We start from the raw sequence: 18,987 nt of genomic DNA, 5'->3' as shown, positions 1-18,987 counted from the left end.
TAGTGCTCGTGCCAAAAGCCGCACCACCAGGCACCACACCCGAACTGAGGTTCTGTGTGGATTACCGAGGACTGAACTCAGTGACAAAGACTGATGCTCATCCGATCCCTAGGGCGGATGAATTAATTGACCGGCTAGGAGCTGCCCAATATCTGAGTACCTTTGACCTCACTTCGGGGTACTGGCAGATCTCCTTGACAGATGGAGCAAGGGAAAGGTCAGCCTTCTCCACGCCTGAGGGACACTTCCAGTTCTGTGTGATGCCCTTCGGGCTCAAGAATGCCCCTGCCACATATCAGCAGCTGGTGAATCAGGTCCTCTCTGGAATGGAGAGTTTCTCTGCTGCTTACCTGGATGACATTGCTGTCTTCAGTAGCAGTTGGGAGGACCATTTGCAGCATTTGCAAGCAGTTCTCCAGGCCCTGAAACAGGCTGGATTGACAATCATGGCCAGCAAATGCCAGATTGGGCAGGGGTCGGTTGTGTACCTTGGACACTTGGTGGGTAGGGGGACTGTGCAGCCCCTGCAGGCGAAGATTGAGGCAATCATGGCCTGGGAACCCCCCAAGACACAGACTGAGGTCCGAGCTTTCCTGGGCCTCACAGGCTACTACCGTCGCTTTGTGAAGGGGTATGGCACTATTGTAGCGCCCCTCACAGAGCTCACCTCAAAGAAACAACCTCGACGGGTAGTTTGGACGGGAGCTTGTCAGCAAGCTTTTGAGAAATTGAAGCAGGCGATGTGTGCGGCCCCGGTCCTGAAGGCCCCAGACTTCTCCAAGGAGTTCATTGTTCAAACAGATGCATCAGAACATGGCATTGGGGCAGTGTTATCGCAACTAAATGAAGAGGGCCTGGATCAGCCTGTAGTCTTCTTATCCAGGAGACTGCTTCCCCGGGAACAGAAGTGGAGTGCAATTGAGAGGGAAGCTTTAGCGGTGGTGTGGGCTCTGAAGAAGCTGCGGCCATACCTCTTTGGCTCGCACTTCCTGGTTTAGACTGACCACCGACCCCTTCGTTGGCTGATGCAAATGAAGGGGGAAAATCCCAAGCTGTTGAGGTGGTCCATCCCCCTACAGGGAATGGACTTCCGGGTGGAACATCGGCCTGGAGTGGACCACGCCAATGCAGACGGTCTCTCCAGGTATTTAAGCCTTAGTGATGAGGACTCCCAAGGGGTTGGGTAGTTCTCCCCACTTTCAGCTGGGGGGGACGCGTGTTAGACCTGTCTGGCTTTTTGCGTAGTCCTTCCAATTTATTATTTATTTTGTCCCCTTTTTGCCCCTCATACCCTTAATCATTTTTGTGTCCACTAGTTTTTCTAGGTGTTGGTCCAGGGGATAGGCGTTCTTTTGTCCCTCATAGTTTTTCACCTCAGGCCCAGAGGCCTGTTCTGTCAGGAAAATGCTGTAATTCACAAAATGGAGGGCCCTAACTGTTTCCAACTGCCACATCTTAGACTGCCCCATAGGATAACCTTAGGCCATCCAGAACTTTCTGGACCCTACTGGACCCTGTAGGGGTTGTCTATAAAAGGGCAGGGGTTGGGAAGCCATTTTGTGTTGACCAGAGAGTGGAGGAGTGAGGCAGTGGTGAGAGGAGGAGGACGCACTGGGAGCAGTTAGTTTGTCCTTGTGACAGACAGCCACTACAGGGAGACGTTCCCCCTTCAACCCCTGACCAATCCCTCCCAACCGCCTTCTTCTACTGCAAAGATCGATCTGTCCGCGGTGGAAGCCCCTCTCTAATCCCTGGCCCCATTGATCCCTGTCGGGACGCTCCTGCTGGGAGACTTCACCTTATTCGCCCTTTGGCAGAGCTTCACCTACCAGCGTTGAGGAGGAAGCAGATTCAAGCCAGGTGTTGTGTTCTGTATTTCCCCGAAGCTTCGAGGGAGAGGCGAGTGTCTGCGGAGCCTTTGTGGCCCTGAGAAGTGAGCGTTCCGCTCTGGACAACGTTATCCTTGGAGCCAGGTGAGGGGAAAGACTGTGAGCGAGGGAGCGGAGACAGGGCGGCGCCAAGCGGGAACACTAGTCCCTCGCGCCCGCGCTGACTCGCTCCTTGTCTGTGGAAGCGGATCCTGTTACGCGCAGGCCTGCGGGAGGCGAGGCCTGCGGGAGGCGGGGCCGAGGAAGGAGCGTGTCTCAGAGGCGAGGCGCCTCAGTGTGCGAGTGGCCTGGGACACAAGTCGGAAGCGTCAAGGAGACACACAGGCCCAGTGGGAGGCCGGCGGACCCCTGTGTAGCGTCTCGGCGGGAAGCGGAGAGCTGCTCTTCTGCCCTCGTTCTTTGCCGCTAAGGGAGCCCTCGCCTAGCGCTGTGTCGAGGTAGCGTGGCTGCACTGAGGGGATCGGTAGGGAAGGCAAGCCGCCCTACAGGAGCTCCTCCTTCGATCCTTTTGTTCCCCTCTTCCCCCAGCAGTACTGTTCAGCGTGGCAAGGGGACCCTCAACGAAGTAAGGAGAGTGGGGGGGTGGAAAATCAGTGAGCAGGGAGCCTCTTTACCGGCAAAGAGTCCTTGATACAGGAGGGGATTTCCTAAGCCTTCTCAGTTGTCATCAGGGATTACAGGCTGACAGGAAGCTAAAGAGCCTGATAAAGAGGTATCAGAGGAGTGATCCTAGCCATCCTACAGGGTGCCATCGTTGGGTTGACTGTCTGGAAGAAACCTATCACTTGTGACCGCGTCAGAATGTCCCTAGAGTAACTGAGGTTATTGATCTTCCCCACTTTAGTCAATTGCTCAATGACTGTACCCTCTTTACTAAAAAGTGTGTGAGACAGAGGGGTATACGTGGAGGAAGTTATAGGGGATTTCTTCAGTGTTCAATTGTCCTGTTTCTCCCCTTTAATTGAATTGTAATGTCATGAAATTGTAGAACATAGAAGGTCTATCGTGATTCCTACTAAAGTTGAATATGTATTGAAGTGAACTGTTGATGTCAGTAATGTATTGATTTGGCAATCTGAAAAGTAATATCATCTATTCTCAAAACAAGCTGTAAAATACTAAACTGCATTTCTGAACCAAAGAGCAGAGCTATATTTTTATAAAGCAGTACTTATTTTTCCAACGTTGGTGTAGTGTTATTTTTGTGTGCTATTGCGTGGATTTACTATTGGGTGGTTTGCAACCTTACACTTGTGCCTCTAGAATTGTATGTCTTGCCCCTAGGCCAGGCTACCCTAGGTGACCTGACATCCCAGGTTCCAACAGTCCGCCTCCCCCGTTCAGATCCGAGGCCACCAAAGTCATCTGCGGCGTACCGCAAGGATCATCACTCAGCCCAACCCTCTTCAACGTCTACATGAGCCCCCTCGCAGCCATCGCACGCCAACACGACCTCAACATCATCTCCTACGCCGAGGACATCCAGCTTATCCTCTCCCTTACCAACGACCCCACCTCCGCCAGAGCCAACCTACATGAAGGGATTAAAGACGTGCCGACTGGATGAGGAACAGCCGCCTTAAACTGAACTCAGACAAGACAGAAGTCCTCATCCTGGAATCATCACCCTCCGCCTGGGACGACTCCTGGTGGCCCCCGGCCCTGGGGCACCGCTCCCAAGCCAACGGACCACGCACACAACCTGGGCTTCATCCTGGACTCCTCCCTGTCGATGACCAGACAAGTCAACGCCGTCTCATCTTCGTGCTTCAACACCCTGCGCATGCTCTGCAAGATCTTCAGATGGATCCCCACTGAAACCAGGAAGACCGTTACCCAGGCACTCATCACCAGCCGACTGGACTACGGGAACACCCTCTACACCGGAACCACAGCCAAACTTCAAAAAAGACTCCAACGCATCCAGAATGCCTCCGCACGACTCATCCTGGACATCCCCCGACACAGCCACATCACCGGACACCTGAGAGACCTGCACTGGCTCCCCGTCAACAAGAGAATCACGTTCAGACTCCTCACCCACGCACACAAGGCTCTCCACGACCTGGGCCCCAAGTACCTCAACGACCGCATGACCTTCTACACGCCCACCTGCCAGCTACGAGGAGGAAGATCCTTCTCCTACCTGGCAGCCAAGACCTGGAACTCCCTCCCCACCCACCTTCGGCAAACCCAGGACCATCTCTCCTTCAGAAAGCAGCTCAAGACCTGGCTATTCGAGCAGTGACATACCCCCTCCCCCAGCGCCTTGAGACCCTCCCGGGTGAGTAGCGTGCTTTATAAATGCCGTGATTGATTTATTGATTGATTGATTGATTGATTGATTGATTGGAGACGGTTTGCCAGTAATTTGGTATATATCTTGACATCAACATTAATCAAAGATAGTGGCCTGAATGAATGAATGAATGAAGTGTTTTTTATATTGCGCAAACTTAGCCCAAAGGGCGTCAAGGCGCCTAAATCAAATGTGGAGGTTAAGACCCCTCTCTGCAGCATTATCTCATAGGTAAGCCCTCTTGAAGAAGAAAGTTTTAAGAGCCTTCTTAAATGTCTCTATTGAGGGAAGAGTTTTTATTTCAATAGGGATGGAATTCCAAAGCTGAGGGGCAACCACGGAGAAGGCTCTGGCTCCCCATCTAGCAAGTTTAAAACGGGGCACAACAAGTTGACAGAGTTCCGTAGAGCGAAGGTCTCTTGTAGGAACATAGCGCGAAAGAAGAGAGCCCATGGCACTTGAGGGACCTTCTGTCAATGCTCTGTAGGCCAGACACAGAATTTTAAAGGAAATTCTGTGCTGGACAGGAAGCCAATGAAGGTCTTTCCTGGCCACAGTAGCGGAAGAGGATTTGGGGAGGGCCAGGAAAAAAGCGCGCTGCAGCATTCTGCACAATCTGCAGTCGGTGTATAAGGCTTTTGTTGGCTTCCATATACAGAGAGTTACAATAATCTAACCTTGAGCCCACCAGGGCGACTGCAACCTGTTTGCGAGCCTGGGGGGAAAGATATGCGCGGATTCTGTTAAGTATCCTGATCACACCCCAGCAGGTGGCCACTGTCCTGTTGCCTTGTAGGGACAGAGAAAGTGAGGTGTCAAATATTATACCAAGGTTTCTGGCAGATTGGGAGGGAGTGGGGCAGATGCCAAGAGAAAGTGGCCACCACTCACTCGACCAAACATCTTGGTTTTTCCCAAAGATCAGCACCTCAGTCTTTTCACCGTTCTGTTTGAGGGAATTTATAGTCATCCAGTCTGCCATATACTGCATGCATACCCTGAAACTGGCGGCAGATGTCCTAACAGAGGAGTGAGCCAGTGACACCATGATCTGGGTGTCATCTGCGTAGGATACCACCTCCATCCCCTGTGATCTAATTAGTCTTGCCAGGGGAGCCACATAGATGTTGAATAGGGTCAGACTTAAGGCCGACCCTTGTGGCACCCCACTCTGCAGTGACTTAGCAGGGGAGAGGTGGTTCCCAAGCATCACTCTCTGCTCCCTATCCAACAAAAAGGAATTGAGGAGGCTCAAGGCCGGTCCCATAACACCAGCTTCCCTAAGCCGAGATGTAAGAATGGCGGGGGACAGGGTGTCGAACGCGGCCGTGAGGTCTAACAGAACCAAAACCGTAGTTTGGCCAGCGTCCCTTTTGCGTCGGATGTTATCGACCACACAAGTGAGAGCGGACTCAGTGCTGTGATGTTTTCTGAAACCATGTTGCGTGTTATCAAGGTATTCAGATGAATCAAGGAAGGAGGACAGATGAAGGTTCAGATGCGCCTCGAGCATCTTAGCGGGAGCGGGAAGGAGGGAAATCGGTCTAAAGTTTTTCAAAAGGGCCGGATCGAGGGACGGCTTTTTAAGAAGAGGTTTAACAATCGCCTTCTTCCATACAGGAGGAAAAGAACCCTGAGTGATAGCTTTGTTCATAACCTCAAGCATGGGAGGAAGAAGTTTATTTCTACATTCTTTCAGTTTTTTCAGTGGAAGAGTATCCTGGGGGGAGCTAGATTTGGTCCTGTAAAGTAACAGGTTCAATCCTTCCAGGGATAAAGATGGAAATTCCATGAGTAGGCGGGAAGGATCTTTGCCTAAAGAATCGAGACTGGATATGACAGGCGGGATGCTTTGATCCAGAGCATGGCACTGGGCTTCTAAGGAGACATGTATATCAAGAATTTTTTTATGAAAGAAGTCAGAAATATTATTGCAAACCTCTTGCAAACTAACTACGGGATCTGGGATTTGTAGGGAGCATAAGGTGTCGGCGATTTTAAAGAGCTCCCTAGAAGAGGAGAGAGAGCTGGTGAGATTGGAGAAGTACTCCTGCTTCTCTGTTACCACTCTTCGTTTATATTCCCGCAGTGCAGACTTGTGAGCCTCTCGATCACTAGGGTCCCAAGATTTCCTCCAGATTCTTTCACTGCTCCTACATCCCTGTCTAAGGAGTCTCAGCTGATCAGAAAACCAAGGTGCCGTGGGTTTTCGGCGAGCTACATAACGCAGAGATGAGGGGGCAAGTTGTTCAACTGCATTGGAAATGGAGTCCGTAAGATCTTGAGCTGCCTCGGCTGCGTCTTTTAAAGATAAAGATTCGGGGGTGAAGACAAGAGGGGAAAGAGCCTCATCAGAGATAATCCTAAGGTTTCTCCTGAGGGTGAATGGCGAGGTTTCCAAGTTAGTAGGGCATGAGGCAGGGATGGAGTCTAGCTCATTTTCGGCCTTTTCAGGTTTCAATAGCGTAATAATCATAGCCTCCCTCATTGATTGGGGCAAAATTTCCGTCTCCAGTGCCTCCTCATAAACTACCAGTAATTTTTGAGCCAACTTCTCAGCTTACGCCTTATAGAAGGCAGTCGTCAGGCCATCCGGACCCGGAGCCTTGTTTAGAGGTAAGATTGTAATCACTTTCGCCACATCTTCTTTCTTTATGGGTAAATCCATGTATAATCTGTGGTTATCATTGTACCACGCCAGGGCAATTGAATCTCAAAATTCCGACATGTTATCTGGATCAGCCATTCCAGTTGTTTTATACAGGTTGGAATAGAATTCCTGAAACGCCTTCAGTATTCCTTCCTGGCCTCTAATAGTCTCCCCCGTTACACTGTTAACCTCATGCACAAACGTGGTCCCTGTCATTGGCCTGATCATATTTGCCAGTGTGCACCCCGGCCTATCTCCCTCTCCATAGTGTCAGGCTTCTGCATACTTGCCAAGGAATTTCACTTCCCTAGTTGCCTCTTCCTCAAACTCTCGCAGTTTAGTTTTTAAAAGGCCTGCTATCTGAAGGTCAGTTCGCAGATACATCTAGTTCTCTAGATCTTTAATCTCTTTTTCCAACCTAGCCAACGTCCCCCTGATGGCCTTCAACACCTGCCTGTCTCGCAATACACTGTCCACGTACAACGTCTTTAAAGGTGTCTCATAATATAGCCTCAGTCTCTACTGATCCATCATTTGTTTCAAAGTACAGCTCTATGTCCTTCCGGATCACTTCTGTGAATGCTTCATCTAACAAAGCGTTCTGAGGTAGATGCCAGGTAAAAGCTCGTGAGGGGGCTCCGGACAAAGCTTGACGGAGGATGCAAGGTGCATGATCTGACAATGAACGCGCCATATGGGCTACCTCCACAGTCCAGGTTGCAACGTTTCTTGAATCTAGCTAAAAGTCCAATCTGGACCAGGCATGGTGTTGGGTGGATATACATGTTCCTTCCCTTAGGTCGGGGTGTGTAATAATCCAGGGAAATTAGTCTTTTAAAAGGTTTATTAATCAGCACAGCATAAGATCCTTGTACAGCAAAAACAGGATGACAACTGACAGGAAATGCAGAATGTTACATGAGCAAAGCTCTGTTCAGAACATAGAATGCATTAAGAAACATAACATGGTGCATGCACTTAAAGGACCAAGAGGAAAAGGTTAAGCAACAGTAAAACTCATGACAAGGATATAAAACATCTCCTTTTTTAAAGGAAATGAACAAAATTAAGATTACACAAAGTCTTGTAGAGAAGCAGGTTTCCTTCTGACTCGCATATCATTTTTGATTCTTGATGCCACAGAGTCAGAAAAGGAATCAGGTTGAATTTCATCATTAAAATTATTACATTGACTAAGATTAACTTGAGACTGTATCACATTTTGTGTAGGACACTTAGCTACTTTACCTACATTCCAAACCTTGCCATCTTGGGTGATGACAGAATTATTGAAAACTTTTTTTATCTGAATGGGTCTTCCATACTTACTCATACCCTTGCTAACCATAAAAGGTTTCAGGATCCTGACCCAAACCCCAACCTCCAAGTTATGTTCTCTTGTCTTCCACCTCTTATTGTACCACAAAGCTGACTTGTTTTGTTTGCACCCAAATTTGTCTGCAAACCTTTGGATGTCTACCACATCCTCTGTAAAATCTTTACATTTTTCCTTAAACCACCAGGGACATATATTAGACGCAGGATCCCTTCCTTTAAGTAGTTTAAAAGGACTATTTTCTGTGGTGGTATGAGGAGTTATGCGATAAGTCCAAATCTTCTCTCTAATCACATTTAACCAATTACTTTTCTCTTTAATAGCATCAGAAGCAAAACTCTTTAGTACTCGGTTAAATCACTCAACTTGTCCGTTCTCATGTGATTCATAAAGAGATGTCCAACTGTGCTTAATGTTGCAATTCTGTAAAAATGATTTCATCCAGATTATTATTATTATTATTATTATTATTGCATTTATTGAGCGCACAGCTACCCGGAAGTTTCCCGGCGCTTGCCTTGGGAACCCGTCCTGGCTTTTTCCCTGTGAGATAGCCCCTACAGGGCATCCCCAAGGAGAAAGCCAGGCATCCCGCCGCAGGGGGGCCGTTGTGGAGATTAAGCAAGCTTAATCCCCAGACTTGCAGAGTGAGAACCCATGATTAGAGCAGGCACCGAAGCGAGAATTATCGAGTCCGTGGACATTTGAGCTCAAGACCCTGCCGCGTCGGGAATTGAACCCTGGTCCCAGGTCTGACCTCAGCTTCCGGGTCTGCCTGCTCTACACCGTGAGCCACAGCTGCACATCATTGTCAGATACTAACACAGAAGGGCACCCCTCTCTTGCAAAAACTTCTTTGAAAAAGGCAATAACAGCATCAGAAGTTGCCTTAGCAACACATTTCACTTCTGGCCATTTCCGATGATAATCTATAATAACTAAAGCAAAACGTGAGGCTTCTGGTAAAAGATAAAAACGGCCTGAAATATCAAAAGCTATTTTACTCCAAGGAAATTCTGGCCATTTCACAGTTTTGAGAGGTGGAAAATGCAATTTTAGCATCTTATCACTCGTACAGCACTCACTACACTCTCTAACAGTACGATCAACAAATCTGTCCATCCCTGGCCACCAAAAATGTAATCTGATCAGGCTCTTCATTGCCGAGATTCCGGGGTGAGTTTTATGTGCCAATTTTAGTGTCAACTCTTGTACTCCACTAGGCCGGATACATTTCCCAGCTTTGAAAATCAATCCACCTTCACACCATAACTCTTCTGCAACATTATAAAACGTAAGTAAATCATCTCTGACATTGGTTTTGTTTGGCCAACCTTCTAAGAGACATTTTTTTAACATTACAAATTTCTCATCATCATCTTGACATTTCATCCAAAATTGTTCAGTGATGTCCTGATATTGAGGAGAAACCAAATCAGACAAACCTAGCACAAAATCAACCTCCCTGAGTCCATTCACTCGGTCATTACTACTTTCACAGGGACGGCGCGACAGACAGTCATCAGTAACATTTTTTTTTCCAGGGATGTATTCTACTGAAAAATTGTATTCTTGTAACTTTGATGCAAGGTGTGCAATTCTTGCTGTGGAATTCCAACCTCCTCCTACAGATAAGATATGTTCAAGCGGTTTATAATCCGTTCTTAAGATAAACTTGCTGCCCCAAATGTAAATTCTATAATGTTCGATAGCCCAGACACAAGAAAGCAACTCTCGTTCAATGACTGCATACCTGCGCTCCGTCTCATTTAACGTCCAAGAAGAAAAAGACACATTCCATTCCATCACACCATCACACCATCCGTCTGAGATAACACACACCCAAGACCATACAGACTTGCATCAGTGGTGATGATGCATTTCTTCCCCATCCTAAAAGGTTTCAAATTTGGTGAATTGACAATATCATTCTTATTATCAGTGAATGCTCTTTCTTGTTCTGCTTCCCAGACAAACGCATGGCTTTGCCTTAGTAATCTTCTTAAAGGCTCCATTTTGGTAGAAACATTTACAACAAATTTGCTGTAAAATTCGCACATACCCAAAAATGACAGCAGTTGTTCCTTATTGCTTTGGGCAGGAGCGTTAAGTATAGCTTCTACATTTGATTTTTTAGGAATCAAACGCTCCCCCGATAACGTGTGTCCCAAGTACTCAACAGATTCCTAAATAACTTGCATTTGTGTGCTTTGAGGGTAAGACCATATCTTTCAAGTCTACTACATACCTCATCTAAATGTGATTAGAAAAGATTAAGATATCGTCTTGAAAGCATTTCACAAACAAATCAAGGTCTCTAAAAATTTGGAACATAACCCGTTGAAAAACAGAAGCGCCAGAAGCCAACCCAAAACACATTCTTTTGTATTGAAAAAGTCCCATGTGAGTGATGAAGGCTGTACATTTTTTGGATTCTTCCGTGTGCTCAATTTGATGGTACGCTGACCTAAGATCCAGGGTAGAAAAGATCTGCGCACCATCAAACAGGGAAACAAGCTCATTAATATTGGGGAGGGGATGACAATCAATAATAATGTTAGAATTGAGTGCCCTCAAATCAATGCAGACTCTCAACTTTTGATCAGGCTTCCGTACAAGAACTATGGGCGAAACCCATTCTGACGACTCAATAGGCTCTATGATATTATCCTTCAGCAAATCATTTAACATTTCTTTTAACTCGTCTCTAACATTAAGAGGAACTCCTCTTAGTTTTTCTTTAACCGGAAGTGCCCCATCCTTAAGAACAATTTTATGTGTGAAATTTTTCAATTTCCCTAACTGGTCACAGAAAACGTTGTTAAACTTGTTGCTCCGAAAGGAGATATCATTTTTTCCTTCTCAACTAGTACAAATAACATTTATCATGTCTTGCTCACTACAAAGAGAGACAGGATCTTTGACATGTGGATTTAACTTGATGCCAAGTTCCCACTGGTCATGCTAACCGAGTACATTGACTCCCTTCACTGCAATATACAGTTTTATGTGAGCCAACCTGTCCCTAAAACTTAAAGGAACGTTTAAATAACCTTCAATATCAATCATGTTTCAGTTGAAACTTTCTGCTATTATATCAGATTGTTGTATTATAGAAATATCACACATATTTTGCAAATTTTCGTTAAAATATTCCCTGGTAATTATGGTCCACGGGGACCCTGAATCTACCATAAGTTCAATTGCAACAGTATAAACATAAAAAACACATTTGGTTGACTTCGTACTGGTTAGAATTCACATCCACTTTGAACAATAGAGACAACATAACCTCTGTCAAAATCTTGTCTCATTTCCTCAACATTGCTAATAGAAGAAACTTTTGCAGGAATAACATTATTAGTGGATGGACGTGATTGTCCAGCACGTAATTGACTATTATAACGTTTTTCTCCGCAAACGTTAATAAAATGACCTAACCTACCACAAATATGACATTCTTTACTAATAGCAGGACAACCTTGGAATGACGCAATATGTGATTTGCTAGCACACCTAAAATAAGAAAAAGAATTATTAGAAAAGTGTTCTCCTGTTATTGATACTATAAGAGTTTTTTGCTCTCCCTTGAGTAGGAATAAAATGTTTGCTGTCTAATTTGGGCTTTACAATGCATACTTCTTCTTCAGTAGTGGTTTTGCTAGAAGTAGAACTTTGTTTACTAACAATGTCCATCCATTTTTCTGACATTTCCGTGGATTTAGCGATGGTAATAGTTTCCTCCAAATTTGGATCACCTATGCACCACAATTTATCTTGAACTTTTTTGTTCTTAACATGAACAATAATTAGGTCATGAATCATTTCGTCGGACATGACTCCAAAATTACAATGCAAGGATAAGGCTCTTAATGCAGTGAGGAACTCATCAAAAGATTCATCCTGCTTTTGTGATCTAGTGTAAAATTTGAAGCGATTTAGAGCAATATTAGCTGTAGGTTTAAATCTTTTCTCCAATCTGTTAAGAGCTTCTGTATAAACATTTATAGTATCACCACTGCCAGAAGGAACTGTCAACTGTGGTAAAGTTCTAAAAAGCTCTTGTCCCTCAGAGCCAATACAGTGTAAAAGAATGCTTTTTTTTCTTTCCGCCCCCATGCGTTCTCCATCAATAGCTCTCATATAGTTGAAAAATTGCTCCTTCCATCTAGACCAAGGCATGATCTGTAAAAATGTTGCTGGAGGGTCAAACTGCATTGTTATAATAAGCAACTGAAATGAATTAGACCAAAATGTAATAAAATAGCATAAAACAAAAATAAAACAGTTTAATAGTACTTGCCCAGATAGTGATCCACAAGAGAACCGAAGAAATCAGATTTGACTTGAAGCTGACACAATCAAAAGAAAACTATAAGCGTTGTATTTGGTATAACAGAAGATGGATTTCAATAAACTTTGTTTCAGTATTTAATCTTAAAATGCGTGGAAATGTACGGTTTAAAGGAAATGTACACGTTAAAATGAAAGATCCTCTGATGCTTATAGCTGCCCGGCCACACACAGTAGGATTCGATGATGTCAGCGTCGTTCGAGGGATTAGAGGAAAGAAGTGAAGGACAACTAGCTGCACGCGCTTACATCAGTGTCGTCAGCTCCAATGAAAACACACAGCAATGGTTGCCAAGAACGTCAGATTGAACGTAATGCAGTGGAAATGGTTGCCGAATGATCCAGACGTCAGCTTAAAGGTTCGTTCCTCCGAGTGATACAGACATCCTCTTAAAGGCTCGAGCAGGAACGGCAACGTAAGGCAACAGTGAGTTTAAAAGATGCGTAAAAGAAAATTAATCTCTTTAAATGTTGATGAATCCAAGAAGGCAGTTAATACATCAGAGGTACATTACCCACTTCTCAGCAGAATGGTAGTAATATTTTCCTCAATGTCTTGAATTAGGAGAACAAAACGAAAATCCAAATTGTAGAATAATGTAAAAATGGGTTCAAACTCCAGTCCTGTGCTGGAAATGGCTGAAGTAGGCTTGTCCTCGTCGCCAAAAATTATAATAATCCTGGGAAATTAGTCTTTTAAAAGTTTTATTAATCAGCACAGCATAAGATCATTGTACAGCAAAAACAGGATGACAACTGACAGGCAATGCAGAATGTTACATGAGCAAAGCTCTGTTCAGAACATAGAATGCATTAAGAAACATAACATGTCGCATGCACTTAAAGGACCAAGAGGGAAAGGTTAAGCAACAGTAAAACTCATGACAAGGATATAACATGGTGTCTGTCCCTCCAAATGTCCAGAAGCCCCCCATCCAACATTATATCGTGCAGGGCTATGCACGCTTGTGGGTGTAGCGATTTAGCTTTGCCCCTTCTATCAGCCTCATCTGACAGCACTGCGTTAAAATCCTCTCCCCAGATCACAGTTTGGCATCCTAGTGCTCTTATCTTGGACCATATAAGTCGGAAAAAATCAGGGGAGTCCGTGTTTGGACCATACACTGCAGCAAACGACACCTCTTCACCCCCCAACCTCCCATTCAATAGCACAGAACGACCTTCCGGGTCTACATGTGTATATGTACATTTCCAATCAGAGCCTCTCTTAATAAGGATAGCGACTCCTCTCGCATAGCTAGAGTAAATTGCTGAATATATCTCCCCCCATCTGCTATGTTTAAGTCTCTGCAATGGTGTTCCATTCAGCTGCGTTTCCTGCAGAAAACGTATATCTATAGCATGTGTCATTAAATATGCATGGACTAGCCTCACTTTCCTGTCATCATTCAAACCACTGACATTCCAGGTGACAATGTTCAACGTTTTTCCATTAGGTGTCAATACAATAAAGCAAACATATAGTGATGTCCCTTATGCTTACAACATCGTACCAGCATTACTACTGTGCTATGTGTATGATCCTGCCATTTTGTCTTAAATAAAATGACACCCCACACCCCATTCCACCCCCCTCCCACACCAACCCCCCCATTAGGTTGTAGTGTAACCCTCCCATGTGTAACATTTACTAATATTAACAGTTCATAGGGAATCTTCCCAGGTGTGCGAGGGTAGACCGGCTTACTCCCCCACTTTCGCAGGGTGACCAGTGTTTTACAGCCAGTGCTTACCATGTACCACTAGAATTGGCAAATTGAACTATTACAAGGCAGTGCCAGATGTGGAGGGATACCAGCGTGACACTCCCACATAGTCAGCAGCACTCCTGGTCTACCCTAGGGAAGAACATTGCAATCCAACTTACCAGACAGCTAATATCAGCCTTAACAAACATACAGGAACTTTAACCATTATTGCAACATTGTTTCAGTCATTGTCACTTAGCCTGCGGGATTCAGACTCGTATGCAGCTCCTTTCTTTTTGGCCTACTTGCCAGCTACATGTTTGGCGAAATTCAGCGCCGATTTTGCGTCCGTGAAATAGTGCGGTGTGCCATCATGAGACACCTTCAATTTCGCCGGATACAAATGGGAGTACGGGATTTGTGCTTGTAATAGGAGTCGCTTGGCTGATATGAATTCTCTTCTTTCAGCTTGTACCATTGGAGTAAATTCTGGATAAAAAGAAATAGTGTTCGCCTGGTACGTGATCTGTCCTTTCTCTCGCGCCGACCGCAGTTTTGTGTCCCTATCTTGGTAGTTCAGCAATTTTATCAGTATGGGACGTGGTGTACTCCCCACTGGTGGCTTCAGGCCCAGTGTTCTGTGCGCCCGCTCCACAATGAACACTGTTGAGAGGTGCGGATCAAACCGAGCATGTAGGAGATCTGACATATAGGTTTCCATTTTGGACATCGCTGTCGTTTCCGGAATGCCCACCATGCGCATATTGCTTCTACAAGAGCGGGCTTCTAAGTCATCATTCTTGTCTCGTATGACTCCCAGCAGCTTATCCATATGGAGCAGTTGCTCCTTAGTTTCCGTCTGAAACTCATGGAACTCCACCTGTCGGTTTTCTAGACCATCCAACCTCGTCTCAGGCACCGACACCTGAGTCTTCACTGTGTCAAGTTGTTGGGTCAGCGTATCCAACTTGGAGTCAATACTTTTGATGCTCAAATGCATCTCTAGTAGCAGGGCCTTCACATCTTCGTCCCCTGCCCCGGACTGCATATCCATCTCCGAGCCGCCCATCTGTTTTGTTTTGCCTGGTCAAACGCCTCGAGTCAAATGTGATCTTCGGCTGTTTAGGATCTTGTTTACCAATATTGACCCCAAAATGGGGTTTCACTTTGCAGTTTGTGCTGCCGGGAGTAAAGTCACATGTGAGGGAAGCACAAATCTTGGGAGTTCCCTATAGCACCACAGGCGCTCACCCTAGCAGCGTCGCTGCCCACAGCAGATATTACAAGGCATAAAACAAGTACATTTGTTCAAGTCCTCTGCAAATCAACGTTGACGTAGCGGGTTAGTGGCACACACCGGAGTTTGAGGTTCCGTGACAATTGTAAGTGGTGTTTTCGACTCGCACGAATATGGTTGAGTCTGGTATCTACGAACCGCAAATGACGAGTTTAGTAAGTGTGCGCAGTTTCGCTGTGCCAACTTAAACCGTTCGTTTGTTACGTGGGTTTTTCATCTGTACCCACGGGTTCCATCTTAGATACGGCATCCATTTTGTTTCTTGCCCTCAAGTAGCCAGCGAACGGACAATGTCCGTTTCGCGACCCTGGGATTCCCAAGACATCTGCGGAAGACACATGTTCTTTGAAAGTGTCTTTATGACGAGGGGGATGATATTGTAAGGCAGATGGCCCCGCTCGAGGCTCATCTTGCCGTGCCGGTCTATTGTCTCAGCCGTGCATCTCATTAAGCACGTCCCTTTGATGCCTGTAGCTCGTGTTTCCTGATATCTCCCCTTTTACACCCTTTTCGAGCTCCCCACTGTTTCCATCTTCCTCTGCACCTGTCCTTGTTCCTTCTTCGATCTGTTTTACTGCCGATTGGAATGTATTAATGGTGGGAAGATGGGTTTTTGCAGTCGGGAACCGCCAAATGTTTCCGCACTTATGCCCCAGACCTTGGATGTATCAAAGTGACCAAAGTGACCCCTCTCGGGGATAATTATGGGAACCGAGTTGTAAACCTTTGTGTACCATGCAACCTTATGGGAGAAATTTGTATAAAAGGAGCGATCCTCAGTAGCAATTTGAAGCAGTCTCCTCGAACTTACACTCGTTGTACTTCCTGTGACTTCTGTGTTCCCTGCAGTAAATAAACCTCGAATCTATGACGCCGAAGGAAGTGTCCCGTGTCTCTGTCATTCGTACGCCGGAGCAGGTTACCCACGAAGGTTTCAGGTGTTGTCCCCTGGCACCGCTGGGTCTTAAATAACCCAGTCCTTCAGTTGGCGCCCAATGTGGGGCTGCATCAGTGGTACCGGTCCAAGCCCGACGATCGTGAGGAACTTCGTGTGAAATCTCCGAGGGAAGGTGCACTCCGCTTCATCGATCCTGTTGTCGAAACAAGTGGCCCGAAGACTTTTCCCGCGAAGATTCCCGCCTCCTGACGGCTGCGACGGACTGCTGCCCTGACTGTAGACCTGTTTCGGCGCCTGGCGTAGACCTTGGTATAGCGAGACGACTGACGGGCCTTCCTGGTGACGCCATCGATCTTAGAGTTAAGTATTTGTGGGTCGCTCCCAGAGTTCTTGGTTGTGGTTGCTTAGTTGTTGCATGGTTCCATTGCATTTGTGGTTCTTGGTACTTTGTTGTGATATTTGACGACTGCAGCCGCCAAAGACCGGGGGTTGTTGCTCTTTGCAGGGACTTGGTAAATCCCGTAACCCTTGACGTTTGTGAAACTCGGCTAGTGTGCAAGATGCCTGGTCGCAGTACTTTGTTTAGTTGTTTCAGACGTTGTGGTACGGATTCCCGACTGGAGGACTCGTGTCCGATACCTCCGGTTGGAACTCCCACTTATGAGCACTACAGCAAACACGGGCTAGGCCCGATTACTTTGAATGATTACTGGATTCGTTATACCAAAAGGGATGGTGCCCTTAGTTGGCCACCTCATGGTAGTTTTGAGACAACGATTCTAAATAATCTTGAGGCTAAATTGTTTGAGAAAAAGTCAAGGCCGGCCATGTTTGATGCCTTTCGGTTGTGGCGTAAAGAAGCCCGACAGAAAGAGATCAGACAGACTAAACGTAATCAGAGAGATGGTGTTGCTACCATTGTAAAGAAAGCAGAGCAGTTTCAGCGTGATAAGGAGGATAAGGAAAAGGAAGTGTTTGATAGGCTACAACGTATGTCCATAGATAAATGCTATCCTGCTTTGCCAATGGAGTCGGATAAGAAGGAAGAATCAGTTGAGGATCCTTTAATGTCTTATCTTATGAAGTCACCACCTCCGTACGTACAGGGTACCGCAGCTCTTGTGGCCCCCCCTGTACCTGTTCCTCAACCTGTTCCTCAACCTGCACCCGTTCTTCCGACTGTTCCCGCTCCTTTGCCTACTGCTATTCCTACTGCTCCTCCGCTTCCACATACTCCTGCTCCCGCTACTGCTCCTGTTCTACTTACTCCTGTTGCTTCCTCTGTTTCTACCCCTTCTCTTGTTAGTCCTTTGTGCTATACTTCTCCGGCTACTCGAAGTCGTACTCCTTCGGTTGCGGCTAGTTGTTTCCATTCTCTTGGTCCTGTTTTTGGGTCCGCTGGTTCGGACGGTCCTCAAAGACGTAGTCAGCTTCCAGGTAACAGGGAACGTGCTGCGCTATATAATATGGCAATGGGTTGGGTGACGCACCCTCTTAGAAATCCTCCACGTGCCGTACTTAATACATTCTGTCAATTCAATGTACCGACACGTGTTCGAAGAAATGTGCAAGACTCTGCGTGATCAGATATCGGCCGATGCATCTGATGATGTGTTGACCGCTTTGTCTGATCTCCAGCTTCAGTTCTCGAACGGACTGATAGTAGATACTAACGTTTGACGTGCTGTTGAGCGGTTGTTATCTTTCCGTCCCACTCCTATACCTCAAGCCTTGTTCGTTGAGGATGTTGAGAGTCAGTTAGATGCATCTGGTCAGTTCCCCATGCGGGAAGTTCCACCAGTGTGGATGCCAGGTAACCCTGGCGCTGCTCCACCGATCTTGCCGCATTTCCAGAGAGTATGGATACATCTCCCATGGAAACGCTCTGAAGTTTTACAGGTGAAGCAATCTTTGCCTGACCCTCGCAAAAATCCTGCAGGGTATTATAAAGAATTGTCGCAGCTCGTAGACGCTACGATAATGAATCTTGCCGATATCGACATGCTGTTCGCAATGTCGTACCTCAACCGGTATGGGCTAAGATTCGTCAGGAAAATCACGTAAACGAATTGGGTGGTGATTGGGCTGCCATTGTAGCGGCGGATGGGTTGCAAACTGGTGGTGCTAAACCCGAACAGTTGATTGTTGCTCTCCCTCAGAGAATAATTACGCTAATGAAAACTCTTATGCCAGCTATGAGAGTGAACTGGGACAAATTGTCAGCTTGTAGACAGAAGAAAGACGAGAGTGTCTCTGATTTCTTTACGAGATTTGAGGAGGCATTCATCGATCATAGTGGTCAGGATATGGGCACTGAGGGTGGTCAACGGTTGTTCGTGGACAAATTTGTCTCTAACTTATTGCCCGATTTGAGCAATAAATTAAAAAATTCTGAGAGTGCGTGGGCCGTTTCTACCTCGGCTCAAATATTGGCTATGGCACAGTATTATGAGAACAGAGAAAAAGAGGAAAACGATTGCGCTGATAAAAAGACGAAAGAACTTAAAACAAAAGTGTTGTTGCAGCAGGCCTATCCTCCGCGTTCCAATCAGAGCG

At 46.1% G+C, this 18,987-nt stretch overlaps 1 protein-coding gene across 1 annotated transcript in view; it reads right to left on the bottom strand.

The window, feature by feature from the left end:
• Window positions 1–18,987, bottom strand: part of LOC147725836 (vomeronasal type-2 receptor 26-like) — a 667,311-nt gene that overhangs the window by 117,415 nt on the left and 530,909 nt on the right. The window lies entirely within an intron of this gene.

This window comes from Lissotriton vulgaris, chromosome 3_1, assembly GCF_964263255.1.
Source record: "Lissotriton vulgaris chromosome 3_1, aLisVul1.2, whole genome shotgun sequence".
Lineage (NCBI taxonomy): Eukaryota > Metazoa > Chordata > Amphibia > Caudata > Salamandridae > Lissotriton > Lissotriton vulgaris.
This window is presented reverse-complemented; position numbering and strand designations above follow the sequence as displayed.